Consider the following 18,481-nt stretch of genomic DNA (forward strand, 5'->3'; position numbering starts at 1 on the left):
CGGCAGCCCTCCAGGCTCCCCCGTCCCTGGGATTCTCCAGGCAAGAACGCTGGAGTGGGTTGCCATTTCCTTCTCCAATGCATGAAAGTGAAAAGTGAAAGTGAAGTCGCTCAGTCGTGTCCGACTCTTAGTGACCCCATCATGGACTGCAGCCTACCAGGCTCCTCCATCCATGGGAGTTTCCAGGCAAGAGTACTGGAGTGGGGTGCCAATGCCTTCTCCATTTATTGTCTTAGCCACTTTCATTATCATGTTAGGAGGTTAGAGTTGGCTGTTGGAATATTAATTTTTACATCATTTCTGGTTTCTGTCATAACTGTAGGATTGACTCCTAACACCTTTTCTCAGGACAGTAGAAACTGTGATTAGGGACCACCCTTAAAAGAATTGTAAAGAAATACTTTTTGTGCAAACATTACATAAACGTCAGAGGGACTAATTTTACTCCACTTTGAGGCTTATTTATCGATTCGGGTGACTCAAACGATAGCAAAACAGGCCAGTAGAGCTGCTTCTTTGACTCATGTCAGTGTATCTTCTCTGGGATTGCCTCGCCTCTTCACTCTCCTTTCTAGGCTGAGGTCTCTGGCAAGTGCAGGAGCAGAAAGATTTCCTTATGAAAGACTGACCACGTATCTGTAAAGAGGGCTTTCCCCATGAGCTGCAAGGTCATGTGGTTTCAGCTGCTGATACTGAATCAAATCCTGCTGATACTTACAAATCTGCTGCATCTAAGCCCAAGAGAATGGGTCCCTTTCTAGTCCCATGGATTCTATCAGACATGCCATGTCTTCCAGAAGCTATCTTTTCACTGCTCAAGCATCTAGTGACCTCTCATATTTCAGCTTCTTTTGGAACTAGGACTTATCTACTGAGTAGTAATATCACTGATATTTTTCTGGATTAAAAAACAACCACCTGATTCCCTCAATGAGATTGTAATTATCTGCAGGGTAGGGACTGTCTCTTTTGCAGTGTCTATTACAGATTCTATGCACCCAGGTCAGTGTGTTGTAGTGGAAAGTCTCAGGAAGTACATTAATTGAATGGTTACTGTATGGACTGAAAGATACATCCAAGGTTGGAAGATCTAGATTTGAATCTGATCTCTGCTGCATGAAGGTATGACAAATCATTTAACTTTCATGAGTTTCTGTTTCCTTATATCTAAAATAAGGATGGTAATATTTATCCTAAAGGCAGCTACTATCTATTGTGCCCTTATATCTACTGGCACTTTGTGCCAGTTGCTGTTTCTAAGTACTTTAAATGTATCTGCTCATTTGATGATCACACCAGCCTTAAGATGCTGATGCTATTATTTGGGGGATGTGTGTGGAGCCCTTTGGCACACAGGATCTTAGTTCCCCTACCAGGGATGGAACTCACACCCCCTGCCGTGAAGTGTGAAGTCTTAACCACTGGACCGCCAATTAAATCCCAAGATGTTGGTGCTACTATTAATTCCATCTTACAGATGGATACACTGAGGTTCAGAAATGCTCAGAGATGTTAGGTAACTTGTTGCAGGCCCCACGATAAAGAGAGGAAGAGCAAAAAAAAAAAAAAAAAAAAAGAGAGAGAGAGAGAGGAAGAGCAAATTTAAATCCAGGCAGTCTATCACCAGAAAACAACCTTTTTTTTTTTTAACACTTTTAAAAATAATACTTTAAATTAATTTTTATTGGCTGTGCTGAGTCTTCATTGCTGTGCAGGCTTTTCTCTAGTTGCGGCATGTGGGGGCTACTTTCAGGATGTCATGCTCAGGCTTCTCATTGTGGTGGCTCCTCTTGTTGCAAAGCACAGGCTCCAGGGTGCAGGCTTCAGTAATTGAAGCTTCCAGGCTCTAGAGCAAAAGCTCAGTTGTGGCACAGGAGCTTTGGTGCTCTGTGACATGTGGGTTCTTCCAAGCTCAGGGATCAGATCTGTATCTCCTGCACTGGTGGGCGGATTCTTTACCACTGAGCCACTAGAGAAGCCTGAAAACAACACTTTTAACTACTATGTCATTGTGTTTGCAGGATTTACCAGCTCATGGTGGGTGAGGAGCAAATGAATCCATATATATGAAAATATTTTTGTAAATTGTAAGACAACACACAGGGGCTTCCCTGGTGGCTTAGCGGTAAAGAATCCTTCTGCCAGTGCAGGGTACATGAGTTCCATCCCTGATCCAGGAATATCCCACATGCTGTGTGGAGCCCTAGAGTCCGTGCTCAGCAACAAGAGAAGCCAGCGCAACGACAAGCCCGCACACTGCAACTACAGTATAGCCCTGACTAACCACAACTAGAAAAAACCTGAGTGCAGCAATGAAGACCTAGTGCAGCCAAAAATAAATTAATTAATTAAAAAAATTTTTTTGATCGTTAAAAAAAAAGATCTCTCACCCAACTGTTATATATTCCTAGAAGTTTATTGAATCCTTTCTGGCTATAGCTGTTTTAAAATCAAAAATCTCCTTTAGTATTTGGATCCATAAAAACTGCATTATCTTATAAGACTTTTTCCCCTGAAAATGTGAGGGGAAAAAAAGTCTTTTTTTCCAAATAAAAACACAATATGCTTTTTGAAAAAAAAAATAATAAAGATAATAAAAGTCCTCTATAGTCCCACCATCCAAAGATAATCATTTTTACATTTTAGTTTTATCCTTCAACTTCTCTGCATATACACACTTTTTTGCTTCCGTGGTGACTCAGACGGTAAAGAATCTGTCTGCAATGTGGGAGTCCCGGGTTCAATCCCTGGGTCACAGAGATCCCCTAGAGAAGGAAATGGCAACTCACTCCAGCAGTCTTGCCTAGACAGAGGAGCCTGGTGGGCTACAGTCTGTGGGGTGGAAAAGAGTCGGACAGGACTGAGTGACTAACATTTTCACTTTTTTCACTTCATACTTTTTACAAGCTCATTTGATAATACCATTTTGTAATGTTTTTGAAAACCTGCCATACCATGCTCATAAAGATGGAGTTGGCGCTCCAGTTTTATCAGTAGCATGATATTTCACTTTATTGATTTGCTGTAATTTATTTATCTGAAATTTGAGATTATATTTGAACAGGTGGGGAATAAGTCTTCCCAATCTTTAATAGCTAGCCACGGAGACCAAAGATCTCAGGAAAATAATCATGCTATATGTTAGGTCAATTGCTTTTAATTTTCAGTTGCATTAGGGGAGGAGTTTGGTAATTATAAAGATCAATATAAGTAAAAAAATGTACATGAAAGGGGTTTACTTTTATAATGTCTGTCATTTTCTCTTTAATGTTATACCACTTGGCATGGTAGAAGCTCCTTCCTGCTTCTTAAGAAGCTAGTTTAACTTTCCTTTTGTGATTTACAATGGGAAACACTTAAATTCAATTTCTAAGCAAATTTTTGTGACTTGCAAATTGTTTTGGGTAACTGTTTTGCAACCTACAAACTCCTTACTTTCATGGGAGCTGCATATTGTACTTTAGCACGTGTTCATGCAATGAAACAGTGAAATCTATGTTACGGCATGATTATGGTTTCTAGTTTTACACTTTGCTTCCTCCCCTGCGGCCCAGTGGTAAAAGAACCTGCCTGCAATGTAGGAGACTCCGGTTCGATCCCTGGGTGGAGAAGATCCCCTAGAGTAGGAAATGGCTACCCACTCCAGTATTCTTGCCTGGAAAATTCCATGGACAGAGGAGACTGGTGGACTACAGTCCATAGGGTCCCAAAGAGTTGGACAGGACTGAGCTGCTGAGTTTTACACTTTACCTCCCCTGTGATCAAGAGCTGCGCTGTGCATGAAAGGGATATGAGGCAACTGAATTCCATAAGCATTCTGCTCCCCAAATCATTTGCTCTCGGTTTATAGCACTCTGAGTGTCGGGGAGGGTGAGTGGCTGTGTACCAAAGAGAGGAACCCCAGTGGGGGAGGGGACAGGGAGGGTCGTTTAGCAAGTTTCAACTTCTCTGAGCCTCAGTCTCTTTGTTGGTAAAACTAAGTTCCTTACGCTTGTCTAGTCTGACTCAGGAGGTTGTCTCAAGGGTCAAATTAGATTATATATGAAGATGGGATATCAATATTTAATAATAAATAGTGATAATTACTATTATTAGGCCCTTGGCCTCCTTTCTTTACAGCTACTTGGCATGCCCCAGTAGCTCAAGAATGAAATTGCACAGGCGGGGCTGCTCAATTCAGTTTTTGTTAACTGTTTTGAAATTCCCTGCATGAAAATGACTAAGAACAAAAAGTAGGACCTCCTGCCTGTGACAGGTCCTAAACTCAAGATTTGTGGTTAGTTCTGTTCTCTTTGTCATCTAGCTAGGTACTCTGCTTTATTCACTTTCAGGACTACTTATTGTCATTTCATATGAAGGAATAGTAGATCACCTTTTCTTTGAAAGGGCAATGATATCTTGGCTCCTTTTATGTTCACATGGAAAATATTCGTGTCAGGTGTTGGTGATTATTTATCAAGCCAAGACCTGTATGGTTGGGCTGTCTTCAGCTTAGGTCATTGGTACATGGAGTTACAGTTGGAAAGCCCATTCTGGAATGGTTTTAGCTACCACTAGTACAAATCTTTTCCATGGGAATGGTCTTGATCCCTGTCTCCTGTACAATGTCATGAACCTCCGTCCATAGTACATCAGGCACTCTATCTATCAGATCTAGTCCCTTAAATCTATTTCTCACTTCCACTGTATAATCATAAGGGATTTGATTTAGGTCATACATGAATGGTCTATTGGTTTTCCCTACTTTCTTCAGTTTAAGTCTGAATTTGGCAATAAGGAGTTCATGAGCTGAGCCATAGTCAGCTCCCGGTCTTGTTTTTGCTGACTGTATAGAGCTTCTTCATCTTTGGCTGCAAAGAATATAATCAATCTGATTTTGGTGTTGACCATCTGGTGATGCCCATGTGTAGAGTCTTCTCTTGTGTTGTTGGAAGAGGGTGCTTGCTATGACCAGTGTGTTCTCTTGGCAAAACACTATTAGTCTTTGCCCTTCTTCATTCCGCATTCCAAGGCCAAATTTGCCTGTTACTCCAGGTGTTTCTTGACTTCCTACTTTTGCATTCCAGTCCCCTATAATGAAAAGGACATCTTTTGGGGGCGTTAGTTCTAAAAGGTCTTATAGGTCTTGATAGAACCCTTCAACTTCAGCTTCTTCAGCATTACTGATTGGGGCATAGACTTGGATTACTGTGATATTGAATGGTTTGCCTTGGAAACGAACAGAGATCATTATGTCGTTTTTGAGATTGCATCCAAATACTGCATTTCGGACTCTTCTGTTGACCATGATGGCTACTCCATTTCTTCTAAGGGATTCCTGCCCACAGTAGTAGATATAATGGTCATCTGAGTTAAATTCACCCATTCCAGTCCATTTTAGTTCGCTGATTCCTAGAATGTAGACGTTAATTCTTGCCATCTCCTGTTTGACCACCTCCAATTTGCCTTGATTCATGGACCTAACATTCCAGATTCCTATGCAATATTGCTCTTTACAGCATCGGATCTTGCTTCTATCACCAGTCACATCCACAGCTGGGTATTGTTTTTGCTTTGGCTCCATCCCTTCAGTCTTTCTAGAGTTATTTCTCCACTGATCTCCAGTAGCATATTGGGCACCTACTGACCTGGGGAGTTCCTCTTTCAGTATCCTATCATTTTGCCTTTTCATACTGTTCATGGGGTTCTCAAGGCAAGAATACTGAAGTGGTTTGCCATTCCCTTCTCCAGTGGACCACGCTCTGTCAGACCTCTACACCATGACCTGCCTGTCTTGGGTGACCCCACATGGCATGGCTTAGTTTCACTGAGTTAGACAAGGCTGTGGTCCATGTGATTACATTGACTAGTTTTCTGTGATTATGGTTTCAGTGTGTCTGCCCTTTGATGCCCTCTCAAAACACTTACCGTCTTACTTGAGTTTTTCTTACTACCTTGGACTTGGGGTATCTCTTCACGGCTGTTCCAGCAAAGCGCAGCCGCTACTGTGTGGATCACAATAAACTGTGGAAAATTCTGGAAGAGATGGGAATACCAGACCACTTGACCTGCCTCTTGAGAAACCTATATGCAGGTCAGGAAGCAACAGTTAGAACTGGACATGGAACAACAGACTGGTTCCAAATACGAAAAGGAGTATGTCAAGGCTGTATATTGTCACCCTGCTTATTTAACTTATATGCAGAGTACATCATGAGAAACACTGGACTGGAAGAAACACAAGCTGGAATCAAGATTGCCAGGAGAAATATCAATAACCTCAGACATGCAAATGACATCACCCTTATGGCAGAAGGTGAAGAGGAACTAAAAAGCTTCTTGATCAAAGTGAAAGAGGAGAGTGAAAAGGTTGGCTTAAAGCTCAACATTCAGAAAACGAAGATCATGGCATCCGGTCCCATCACTTCATGGGAAATAGATGGGGAAACAGCAGAAACAGTGTCAGACTTTATTTTTTGGGGCTCCAAAATCACTGCAGATGGTGACTGCAGCCATGAAATTAAAAGACACTTACTCCTTGGAAGGAAAGTTATGACCAACCTAGATAGCATATTCTAAAGCAGAGACAATACTTTGCCAACAAAGGTCCGTCTAGTCAAGGCTATGGTTTTTCCAGTGGTCATGTATGGATGTGAGAGTTGGACTGTGAAGAAAGCTGAGCACCAAAGAATTGATGCTTTTGAACTGTGGTGTTGGAGAAGACTCTTGAAGTCCCTTGGACTGCAAGGAGATCCAACCAGTCTATTCTAAAGGAGATAGCCCTGGGTGTTCTTTGGAAGGAATGATGTTAAAGCTGAAACTCCGGTACTTTGACCACCTCATGCAAAAAGTTGACTCATTGGAAAAGACTGATGCTGGGAGGGATTGGGGGCAGGAGGAGAAGGCGACGACAGAAGATGAGACGGCTGGATGGCATCACTGACTCGACGGACGTGAGTCTGAGTGAACTCCAGGAATTGGTGATGGACAGGGAGGCCTGGGGTGCTGCGATTCATGGGGTCACCGAGTCGGACATGACTGAGCGACTGAACTGAACACAAATTTTCTCTTTTTACAATGAGGAAACTGAGACCCAGAGAATCTAAATGTCTTGTTCCATGCCAAAGGTTGACAGGTGATAGTGTGCTTGAAATCTATTCTTCTGTGACATCCTCTCTTATTTTTATAAAATGTGTTGCAAAGATGACATAAAACTTCAGAATCCAAGACTGCTTGGAGCATGATCCTAAAGTTAACCTACACAGAAAGCTAAGGTCTGAAAAGTGATAGGTAAGAATTTGGGGTTCTGGTGGATCAGGACCAGCTCAGCCAGGCTCAGTATTCTCCGCCTCTACCTGCTTCTCCCCATTTCCTCCGCTACCTTGCTAGCCCCGCCCTTTTCAGGTGGCCCCCCCACTTCCTGGTAGCCCAGCTCCCACCCCACCGCAGGCGGAACCAATGTTCGTGGGCTCTGGGGTCCACCGGATCTTTCTCGCTCAGACTCTCCGCAGCGGTGACTCGGCAGCGGCGTCTCGCGTCATCAGTGACAGCCCCGATTCTTGCTACGCTTTGCGTCGCTCTTCCAGGAGCAGTCACCTCCTCCTTGGCAAATAGTCCTCGGTGGGGTCCGAGTTCTTGGATAATAGGAGAGGGGAAGCACGAGAAGTTGCAGTCTGGGAACGCGGGACCGACAAGCAGAGAGAGATAGGGCCCTAAGTTTCTGTGATAGTGTGCAAAGTTAGTTAAAAACTCCTTCCCACCTAAGATCCCTCCGCCTGCAGTAGCGGTGGTGAGGCCGAGGGAGCCGCCATTTTGGATGTTCGGTTCCTGCTGCCACTGCTGCCACTGCTGCCACCGCCCCCGGAGCTGCTGGTTTCATTCGAGGTTTCGGGCCGGTGAGTGTCAGTCGCGGCGCGAAGAGAATACTTCTTGTTTTACTCTTTGCCTGCCGGGAGCTCTCGGCCGGAAGTTTCCTGTCTATCCCAGGGGTCCGGTCCCAGATCGTGGAGGGTGAGAAGAGAGGACAGAGACTGGGCCAGGAGGGGCCGGGAGCACAAGGGTTGTTCATACTTCTTGAGGGCCAGCCCCGAGGCCTCAGACCCGGAGGCTCCGCACGCGGCTGCGTCTGTGTTATGGCGTTGCCCGGCCGGTACGGGCCTCCTTGGACCCATTGACTTTCTCAGGCTGCACTCCTGCTTTGAGGACTCATTGAGAGAGCCTGGGGTTAGCGGGGCGGGTCCCACCTCCGCGTGTCTTCTGTGTGCCACGTATCAGTGTTCTTGTATCTTGCATCCTAGTCAGGTCTTTCGTGAAACTCTCTTCTGTATTTCCAAATGCTCAGTTAGTTAATCGTTGTCTGCATCCGCATTGCCGTTCTCTTTGAACTGGACGTCGGCCTCGCCTCTCTCTAACCTTCCAACCAACTTCTTTCCCAATTTTCTGGGGTTCCCCCCGTCTTTTTTCTTAAACTCACCTGCGAATACATTGGTTACCCTTCTCTCAAAGTCCTAATCCTGCAGGCATCAGTTATTAATAATTCTCCCGATTTTCTTGGCGGCTTGACAGAGTCGGGACCGTTGGTTGTGTTTCTCAGTTAGGGTTTGGTGTAGGAGATTGGTCGAACCACTCGCTCAAGAGTGTGCTTCAACAGTACATGTTTATAAAGCTGAGTAAAGGGTTTTTGGGGGGAAGGTGGTAGGAAGAGGCTGTCAAATATTTTCTCATTTGTATTTTCTCATCCCTTCTTGGGCTGAACACGTAGCTTCTGGGTACTTTTGGACACTTAACATATTTTTCTTAATGCTGTGTATCCCTGCCCAGGGCAGTCTGCCTCTGAAAAAGAATCTTAGTCTGACATTGGTAGAAGGGAAAGTAACCTTTTTTAGATACTGTAGGGATTAGTTAACAGAAGAGAGGAGTGAAGATTTCTTAGTGATTTTAACTTTCAAGTGGTTTGTACAGTAGTGTTCTTCGCTGATTAACTCCGAAAAAATACTTGGATTGACTTCGTGTATGTTATTTTTCTGGGGATAGTTGAATTTTAGATATTCACTTTTACTGTTCCCCATAATGCTTATCATACTGTATATGCTTTAACCTTTGCTTTAAAAATATAGACTCTCCAGACCCATAATCTCACCACTTTCATTCTATTCTTGAGGTATGTTTGCAGTATAGTATACTTGAATAAAAAGCATTTCACTGTAATTCACTGATTATTTCCTATAATTCAAGTTAGATGAGTGTGACTGAGTCACCTCTGTTTCACCTCAGCCTGGGTTTTCACATCTGCAAAAGAGAGATGTAAATTATTTGAGATGGTACCCTAGTGACTGCTGAAACTTAAATTTATAACTTGAACTTGACCAAATCTTTCAATACTTGAAATCCTAATTCCTGTATAAGTGCATTATTCTTATCAGGTTATTATTAGGTAGATAAATTCCTGTACTAGTCATATGATGTCTCAGTAGGAGAGTGAATGTTTCATTGTAAATAGTGTTCTTGGTATTTGTTTTCAGGAGACTTTCCAAAAATGTTTTATTTACTGTTTGTATATTTACTTTAAAGCCATGGAGTCTCTTTTTGGTTTAAAGGGCTGTCTAACAAGATAAATGGAATCCTCACTCATATACGTGGGCTTCCCTGGTGCTCAGATGGTCAAGAATCTGCCCACCATGCGGGAGACCTGGGTTCGATCCCTGGTTGGGAAGATTCCTTGGAGGAGGAAATGGCAACCCACTCCAGTATTCTTGCCTTGGAGAATCCCCATGGGCAGAGGAGCCTGGTGGGTTGCAAAGAGTTGGACACGAATGAGTGACTAAACACAGCAGCACTCATATACTGAGTATACCCTTGTAGTTGCTACTGAAATGTTCATTTCTGAGTTACACTATCAAATACTCCCAATATTAAATATTGGGAGAGCTATCAGATGGGTGTTAACTTAGTTCATTTCAGAGTATTAAGTACTGCTATTTAAATGTCATTCATTCTTGGGTAGTTTGCATGCAGTTGGAGAAAGCATCCTTTTGCCTTGCAAATGATGTGTTGTTTATTTTAGTGCACTTTTGATTGATCATACTTGAATGTCTACTTGGTCTAAGGGATTGTTGGGGTTCCATACTTGAAATAAACATTGTTTAGGAAACCTTAATTTCTTTTGGAGCAGTTGCTTCTTGTTTGATTTGTTTCACTGACAGCAGTTTTAGATTTGAAGATGAATTTTAGAGTGAAAGTACGAAAATTGTCAGCAATGTTTTGGTGATATTTCATCATACTATTTATTTTTAAAAGTGGTCTTGAGTCTTAAGATTTTGTGCAAAAACAAAAATGTTTTTATGTGATTTGTAATAATTCTATGCAAATTGAAAAAGTTGAACGAATATTTTCCAAAAGATTATTTTTAATTAAAAAAATGGAATTGGGAAAACACATACCAAAACAGATTATCAAAATGCTTAATCTCCTTATTCGCATTTGATGAGGATTTAAAAATTTTGTATATACAGCAGGATGTAATTGATACCAAAACTTTAAAACTAATTTGGATTTAGCTTCAGAAAGTCTAAAACTGTTACCTTTCTTCAACCTGCAGCAACTTGTTTTATCTGTTTTAGGTGCTTGTCTTTCAGTCTTCCTTTATGAATTGTTTTCAGTTCTTGATTTTGACTTTCATCCTTTTGTTACTTGTTCAGTTTCTTTCATGCAGGATGATGTTACAGTAGCTATGTGTTTGTTGCTCAGTAGTGTCCGACTGTTTGCGACCCCATCAACTAGCCCGCCAGGCTCCTCTGTCTGTGGAATTCTCCAGGCAAGAATACTGGAGTGGGTAACCATTCCCTTCTCCAGGGGATGTTCCCGACCCAGGGACCAAACCCAAGTCTCCTGCATTGCAGGCGAATTCTTTACCACCTCAGCCACCAGGGAAGCCCATTAAAGTAGTAAGCAGTTTTAAAATTAAGAGAACATATAGATTTATGTAAGCGCTTGTATTTGTTGGCTTACAGGTTTTGAAAATCATTTTTGGCAAAAAGTATTAGGATTCTTTCATTTGCCTTTTTGTATAGAAAATTTTGTTTCAGTAAAGGCATCATTTCTACATTTAAAGTACATATAAGGTTTTTCTTCACTGAAGGAGTCATCGAAAATACTTAATTTGCTATGAATTCTGGTCACTAGAACAATCTCTTGTCAGAGTTTGAAGGGTCCAGAAGTGGAAGAAAAAAAAACCCCACACTTGCCAAACTTATTGAGTCAGTATTAACTAACACTTTTGTGCAAAAAGGGCAAAGGTTAGGATAATATGATTAAAATGAGAAATGCTTTTTTACTAGGTACTTTGAAGTTTAGCCTTTTTTGATGGGGTTTTGTTTTGAACTACTCAAACTATTGGAGAAGAAAATTAATGAGTTATAAATGTTGCCAGTGAAAAACAGGCTTAGAAAGAAAAAGGATTTTTTTTAAAAGATGAAGAAAACATATGTGACCTTTGTACTTTATTAATAATTAAAGACATCTTAAAGGCAAGTAGTTTTCACCCCCCTTTCTTTGTTGTTACAGTGCAACAGTCACAGTGTAACCTGATAATCCGTTGCTTTGCTCACTCCAGTTTGCATGTGTAGCTGATTGTATTGGGCTGAGCATCCTAGGCTGTGCAGCTTGTCTGGCTTTGAGATTAATGTTATAGATTCCTAGAAAGAGCAAATATGAGAAGGACATGTACTTATTAATCTTTGGAGATGTAAAACATTTGTAGTCTCCTTGTCAATGTTTGGGTTAAAATGAAGACTGTCACAGCATAGATGGTGTACACTATTTGATCACAAGATTTAACTTTTGTAAATTATCACACAGTTGTACAACTCAAAAGAAGTTCCACTAGTGTTTTTACATCTCAACTTAGTTTTTGCTTGCTAAACCTCACTCTTGGGAAATTGTTCAGTTTCAAGCTGAAGAGAAGAAGGGAAGTTAATTTTTTAAATTCCTTTCTAAAGTCTACACAAGAGATTCCTTTCCCACTTTTTGAAACTTTTGAAAACATGATACTTTTAAAATATGGTGAAAATACTGGTTTGAGATGGATGGGGAAACTAATGAAGAAATAGGTACACTGTGTAGAGTTAATTGAATCTTTGTAGTTATTGTTAGGGGTTTTGGGGTCTGAATATTGAAGGAAAACTATTGTAAGAAGAAAGAGCCTTGGGATTTCCCTAGTGGACCAGTGGTTAAGACTCTTTGATTGCACTGCAGGAGGCTTGGGTCCGATCCCTTGTTGGGGAACCAAGATCCTGGATGCGTCATGGTGTGGCCAAAAAAAAAAAAAAACCAAGAAGCAAATAAAAGAAGAAGGAAGAGCCTCTTTTTCTGATAGTCGCTCATTTGTGACTCTTTGCCACACCATGGACTGAAAGCTGTCAGGCTCCTCTGTCCATGGAATTAATTTTCCAGGCAAGAATACTGGAGTGAGCTGCCATTTCCTACTCCAGGGAATCTTCCTGACGAAGGGATTGAACTTGTGTCTGTTTTGTCTTCTCTGTTGGCAGGTGGATTCTTTACCAGTGAGCCACCTGGGACTCCTTTCTGTTTGTTAGTATTCAATCAATGTATGTGACTTTTAAAAATGTGTATTTCTGTCAGTGAAGGCATGGGCACTGTATTTTCTTTAGAAGCTTTACATGGTGAAAGTTTAATAAATGGCGTTCATTATTTAAGAAAGTAGAATGAGGAAGTTGCTTATAATTTGACTCTACTATCATTTGGTTGTGTTATTTTATTTACGCACACTGAACTTTTGTTGTTCCTTGAATACTTAAGTGTTCATTCATTGTACCTGTTCTGCTTATACCTGGAATGCTTTTCTTTCTCCTTTCCAACTAGTGAATCTATTCTTTCTTCCTCTCTACCCCAGGCAAAGGATTGTTGTTGTTGTTTTTTTTTTAATGTTTGTGGAATTGTTTACTTGTTCTGATCTTCAAAGGACAAGAACTATCTAATTTATGGCATCCCTAGTACATAGCACATGTGTGCATGCAGAGTCACTTCAGCCGAGTCCGACTCTGTGACCCGGTGGACTGCAGCCTGCCAGGCTCCTTTGTCCTTGGGATTCTCCAGGCAAGAATATTGGAGTGGGTTGCCATGCCCTTCCTTCAGGGGATCTTCCCGACCCAGGGGTCAGACTCAAGTCTCTTGTGTCTCCTCTGTAGCAGGCAGATTCTTTATCCACTGAGCCACATGTGAAGCTCATAGGAGTTTACTGCAGGTCATTTACTTGTGACTGATAGAGTTGATGTTATTGAAATTTATTTTCAGATTTAGAACATATACAAAACCTTATCTGTGTGTCTTTGGAAATATTATTTAGATATTTAATTCCAAAATGGATATTTTCCTTTTCTACTTGTAATTTACTCAGACCCTTTGTTATGCCAAAGTTTCAAGTGACAGCAAAGAAATTTGCTCTGCCTGCCATCTTTTTTCTTTCTTTTGAATACCTGTTATGTAATTCATTATGCTCAGGGGACTGATAGTAAGCTGAGAACTTCAGTCTTTTTCCTCAAAATGGGAATATGTTGATAGTTTAGTGATTTGTTATTGACTTTCCTACTGTTTTTGAAGACTCTACTTTAACAGTGCTGAGGCGTTTTTTAAAAAGTTCTTAATCTATTTACAAAACAATAGATGTCCACTGTAATAAATTTTAAAAAAACTAAAGACACACTTCTTAAAAAAAGAACTGTTCATTTCCCCAACCATTTTACCGGGTTTTGAGTATACTTCAATATCTCTCCCTGCTTGGTTCAGTACTGTATATACATCAGTGTACATACATGGGGTGCTTTGCTTTTGCAAAGGGGAGATCATACTTTTTATGTTACTCTGTAACTGAAACTTTTCTCAACACATCATGGTCAGTAAGTATAATTCTACCTTGTTTTTAGAGGGGTGGGATGGAAGGGTGGAAAGGGAGGCTCAAGAGGGAGGAGATATATGTATGCTTGCAGTTGATTTATGTTGTTTTACAGCAGAAACCAACATGGCATTGTGATTATCTTCCAGTTAAAGGAACCCTGTTACGTCGCACAGTGCGGATGTACTCTACATGATTTTCTCAGGCGTTCTCTTGTATGCGTCTAGGCTGATTCTAGATCTCTGCGCTACAAACAGTAGTGCGCTGGACATGCTTTTACACGTCCCTGTATTTGCTGATGCTCTTATTTCTACAGCGTCGAACCTCTTGGGTGGGATTTCTGAGTTAAAGGAGTTATATTTTCAGCGTTACTGTTGCCAGATTACTCTTTTAGTAGGTTGTCATAATTTCCATCTCCACTAGCAGTGGGTTCTCCATAATGTCACATCTTTACGTGACATTACTTAATTTTATTTTTGCTGGTCTGCTAGTTGCTAAATGTTTTCTCAGTTTTGTCTTAATTTTAATTTCCTTGATTATTGCTGAAGCTAGTCTCTTTTAATGTGTTTTGTGGTCTTTTGGATTTCCTTTACTGTGAATTGCCTGTTCATGCCCTTGCTTCATTTTTCTTTTTCTCCTGTCTTGCAGGAACATCTTATGGTATATTAATTCTTTGTTGTAGAACACATGAACTTATTAATCTAGAGTTAAATTTTATCTGATATAAAGTAAGGGGTCTTATATGATTTTCTTTTGTATAGAGAGCCAGCTGTGTCCAGACTAAATAAACCATCTTTTCTTCAATGAATTAAGTGCTGCCTTATCATCTGTTAAGTTCCCATATATGTCTGCTCTATTTCTGGATGTGCTGTTTGACTCTTCCTGTACCATTATTTTACTGTTTTGAATATCATAGCTTTATATAGAAAGTTACGCTCTGTTAAGAAGAGCTCCTGTCACTGTACTTTTCAGTTTTTTTGACTATTCATAAATATTTATTCTTATCTGTATTGGTTGAATATAATTCTGTTGAGTTCAGAAAGCCTCAAAAAAGCCAAGTCAGTGTTTCAAATTGCACTATATTCATGTATTAATTTTGGAAGGCCTGACATTTTAAAATGATAACTTTTCCATAATACTATGTTTCCATTTATTGAGGTCTTATTTTAGTTTCTTCAGTAAAGATTTCATAGATTTAATAGTTGTCTTCATCTAGTTCATGTACCTTTCTTGCTAAATTTATTCCTAGATATTTTACAGTTATTGACTCTGTTATCAGTGGGACTTCAACCCTGCCCCCCGCCCCCCCCCCGCCCCCGCCATTTCTAACTAATGTCAAACATAGGTTAAAAATGAATCTTTCATTTCCTATAGACCAGTGCTTCTCCTCCCCACCCATTTCTTGGCTATCTCAAATGAACAGAACTTGGATTCGTGAAGAATATGCTAGGGAAAATTTGTTGTCTTAGTATTAAGTTACTTTCTCATATTTTATAAAGTCATCTGTAGAAAAGTGCCCATAGATAACTGTAACTCTGTCCTTTTAGGATGAGTGCCATCTTTTTATTTTGAAAGTTTGCAGTTTTGCTTTATTTATCCATTCTTGCGTTTCTGTTAATTTGAATCTTTAAAGCAAGAATTCTCAAATTATGCATGTTCATTATAGGAAAGATATCAAAATATATGGAAGTTAAAGCACCTATATTCACATGAGGTACAGATATCTCCCTTAAGATTTATCTTACCCTTTCAGTTCAATTCAGTTCAGTCACTCAGTCGTGTCTCACTCTTTGCGACCCCATGGACTGCAGCACGCCAGGCCTCCCTGTCCATCACCAACTCTCAGAGCTTGCTCAAACTTGTGTCCATCAAGTCGGTGATGCCATCCAACCATCTCATCCTCTGTTGTCCCCTTCTCCTCTTGCCTTCAATCTTTCCCATCATCAGGATCTTTTCCAAGGAGTCAGTTGTTTGCATCAGGTGGCCAAAGTATTGGAGTTTCAGCTTCAGTATCAGTCCTTCCAATGAATATTCAGGACTGATTTCCTTTGAGATGGACTGGTTGAATCTTCTTGCAGTCCAAGAGACTCTCAAGAGTCTTCTCCAACACCACAATTCAAGAGCATCAGTTCTTTGGTGCTCAGCTTTCTTTACAGTGCAACTCTCACACCCATACATGACTACTGGCAAAACCATAGCTTTGACTAGACAGACCTTTGTTGGCAAAGTAATGTCTCTGCTTTTTAATATGTTGTCTAGGTTGGTCATAATTTTCCTTCCAAGGAGTAAGCATCTTTTAACTTCATGGCTGCAGTCACCATCTGCAGTGATTTTGGAGCCTCCCCAAATAAAGTCTGTCACTGTTTCCACTGTTTCCCCATCTACTTCCCATGAAGTGATGGGACCGGATGCCATGATGTTCGTTTTCTGAATGCTGAGCTTTAAGCCAACTTTTTCACTCTCCTCTTTCACTTTCATCAAGAGGCTCTTTAGTTCCTCTTTGCTTTCTGCCATAAGGGTGGTGTCATCTGCGTATCTGAGGTTATTGATATTTCTCCCAGCAATCTTGATTCCAGCTTGTGCTTCATCCAGCCCAGCATTTCACATGAGAGTACATCTTACCCTTTCAGTTCAGTTCAGTTCAGTTGCTCAGTCGTGTCCGACTCTTTGCAACCCCATGAATTGCAGCACGCCAGGCCTCCCTGTCCATCACCAACTCCCAGAGTTCACTCAAACTCACGTCCATCGAGTTGATGATGCCATCCAGCCATCTGATCCTCTGTCATCCCCTTTTCCTCCTGCCTCCAATCCCTCCCAGCATCAGAGTCTTTTCCAGTGAGTCAACTCTTCGCGTGAGGTGGCCAGAGTACTGGAGTTTCAGCTTTAGGATCATTCTTTCCAAAGAACACCCAAGACTGATCTCCTTTAGAATGGACTGGTTGGATCTCCTTGCAGTCCAAGAGACTCTCAAGAGTCTTTTCCAACACCACAGTTCAAAAGCATCAATTCTTTGTCTCTTAGCTTTCTTCACAGTCCAACTCTCACATCCATACATGACCACTGGAAAAACCATAGCCTTGACTAGATGGACCTTTGTTGGCAAAGTAATGTCTCTGCTTTTGAATATGCTGTCTAGGTTGGTCATAACTTTTCTTTCCAAGGAGTAAGTGTCTTTTAATTTCATGGCTGCAGTCACCATCTGCAGAGATTTTGGAGCCCCCCAAAATAAAGTCTAACACTGTTTGCACTGTTTCCCCATCTATTTCCCATGAAGTGATGGGACCAGATGCCATGATCTTTGTTTTCTGAATGTTGAGCTTTAAGCCAACCTTTTCACTCTCCTCTTTCACTTTGATCAAGAAGCTTTTTAGTTCCTCTTCACTTTCTGCCATAAGGGTGGTGTCATCTGCATATCTGAGGTTATTGATATTTCTCCCGGCAACCTTGATTCCAGCTTGTGCTTCTTCCAGCCCAGCGTTTCTCATTATGTACTCTGCATATAAGCTAAATAAGCAGGGTGACAGTATACAGCCTTGATGTACTCCTTTTCCTGTTTGGAACCAGTCTGTTGTTCCATGTCCAAGGCTTATCTTTAAAAAAATTAAGATTTTATTTGAAGCATTTTGTGACCGTTTTTGATAATTGAGGCCTCTATGGTATATCTTTGCTAATATTAGGGTTAAGAGGGTGAAAATTTGCTTTTTATTTTATTTGTGTCAAATTGATCATGTTCATCTGTCATTGTTTATTTGGGCTTTATTACTTTTCATATGGATTAGGGTGACTGAATTGTTCAATAGGCATATTTACATTTATGTATATCTAATTTTAAAATCTCAGGTTTGGTGAGTTTTGCTTATGGATAATTAAGCCTAAAAGAAGATTCTTATAACACAGTTGAGGGACAATTGAGCTTAAGATCTCTTAGAGGGATACCAGGTGACTGCTTAGACAGGGTGTGGTAATATCCTAATGTGGTCACACATTTCACAGCCTTCCCCTTGAAGATCCAGAAATTCCATTTTAGTATTTCACCTAGGAATGATTCATCCTGATCAGACTCACTGATGTGTAAGTTAGGATAACAGTGTTGTAATTCATAAGGGGTTATACTTTTCTATTGAATTACCTGTATCTACTTTGTGGGGTCCTCTGTTCCTTGTATGGAGGTGTTCGGGAGGCACGGTGCTTCAGAAGGTGATTAATAATCAGAAAGTTGCGTTGTGAGCCTGAAACCAGATCCTATAAAGTTGGATGGGCTTGAGTGTTTTATCATTCTAGACCAAGGCCAAACTTGAAAGAACTGTCCCTGTCCAGCAAGGGTGTTTTGCCTCTCCAGAGACCAAAATACGTATCCCCAGATTTAATCTCTTCTATTCAAACAGTGGTGTATTAACACTGGCCACCCCTTTTTCTTCACTCTGTAGAACAGCTCCTTTCTATGAACACATTTCTTCATACAGGAGAAAGAGATGTGTGCTGCTTTCCCCTCCCTGCCCACTTTACCCCAAAGAAAGAAAACCACAAAGACACAGACAGTGAGAGAGCACAGCTAAGTCAGATTAATGACAGATAGTGTCTGTATTGGAGAGG

The 18,481-nt window shown here is 40.9% G+C and overlaps 1 protein-coding gene across 1 annotated transcript in view; it reads left to right on the plus strand.

The window, feature by feature from the left end:
• The first annotated feature begins 7,564 nt into the window (after nucleotides 1-7,564).
• Nucleotides 7,565-18,481, plus strand: part of AP1G1 (adaptor related protein complex 1 subunit gamma 1) — an 82,121-nt gene continuing 71,204 nt past the window's right edge. The window contains exon 1 of the mRNA XM_052655468.1: nucleotides 7,565-7,874. The gene's annotated coding sequence lies outside the window, so the exon portion shown is untranslated. The remainder of the gene's footprint in view (nucleotides 7,875-18,481) is intronic.

Source organism: Budorcas taxicolor, chromosome 18 (assembly GCF_023091745.1).
Source record: "Budorcas taxicolor isolate Tak-1 chromosome 18, Takin1.1, whole genome shotgun sequence".
Taxonomy (NCBI): domain Eukaryota; kingdom Metazoa; phylum Chordata; class Mammalia; order Artiodactyla; family Bovidae; genus Budorcas; species Budorcas taxicolor.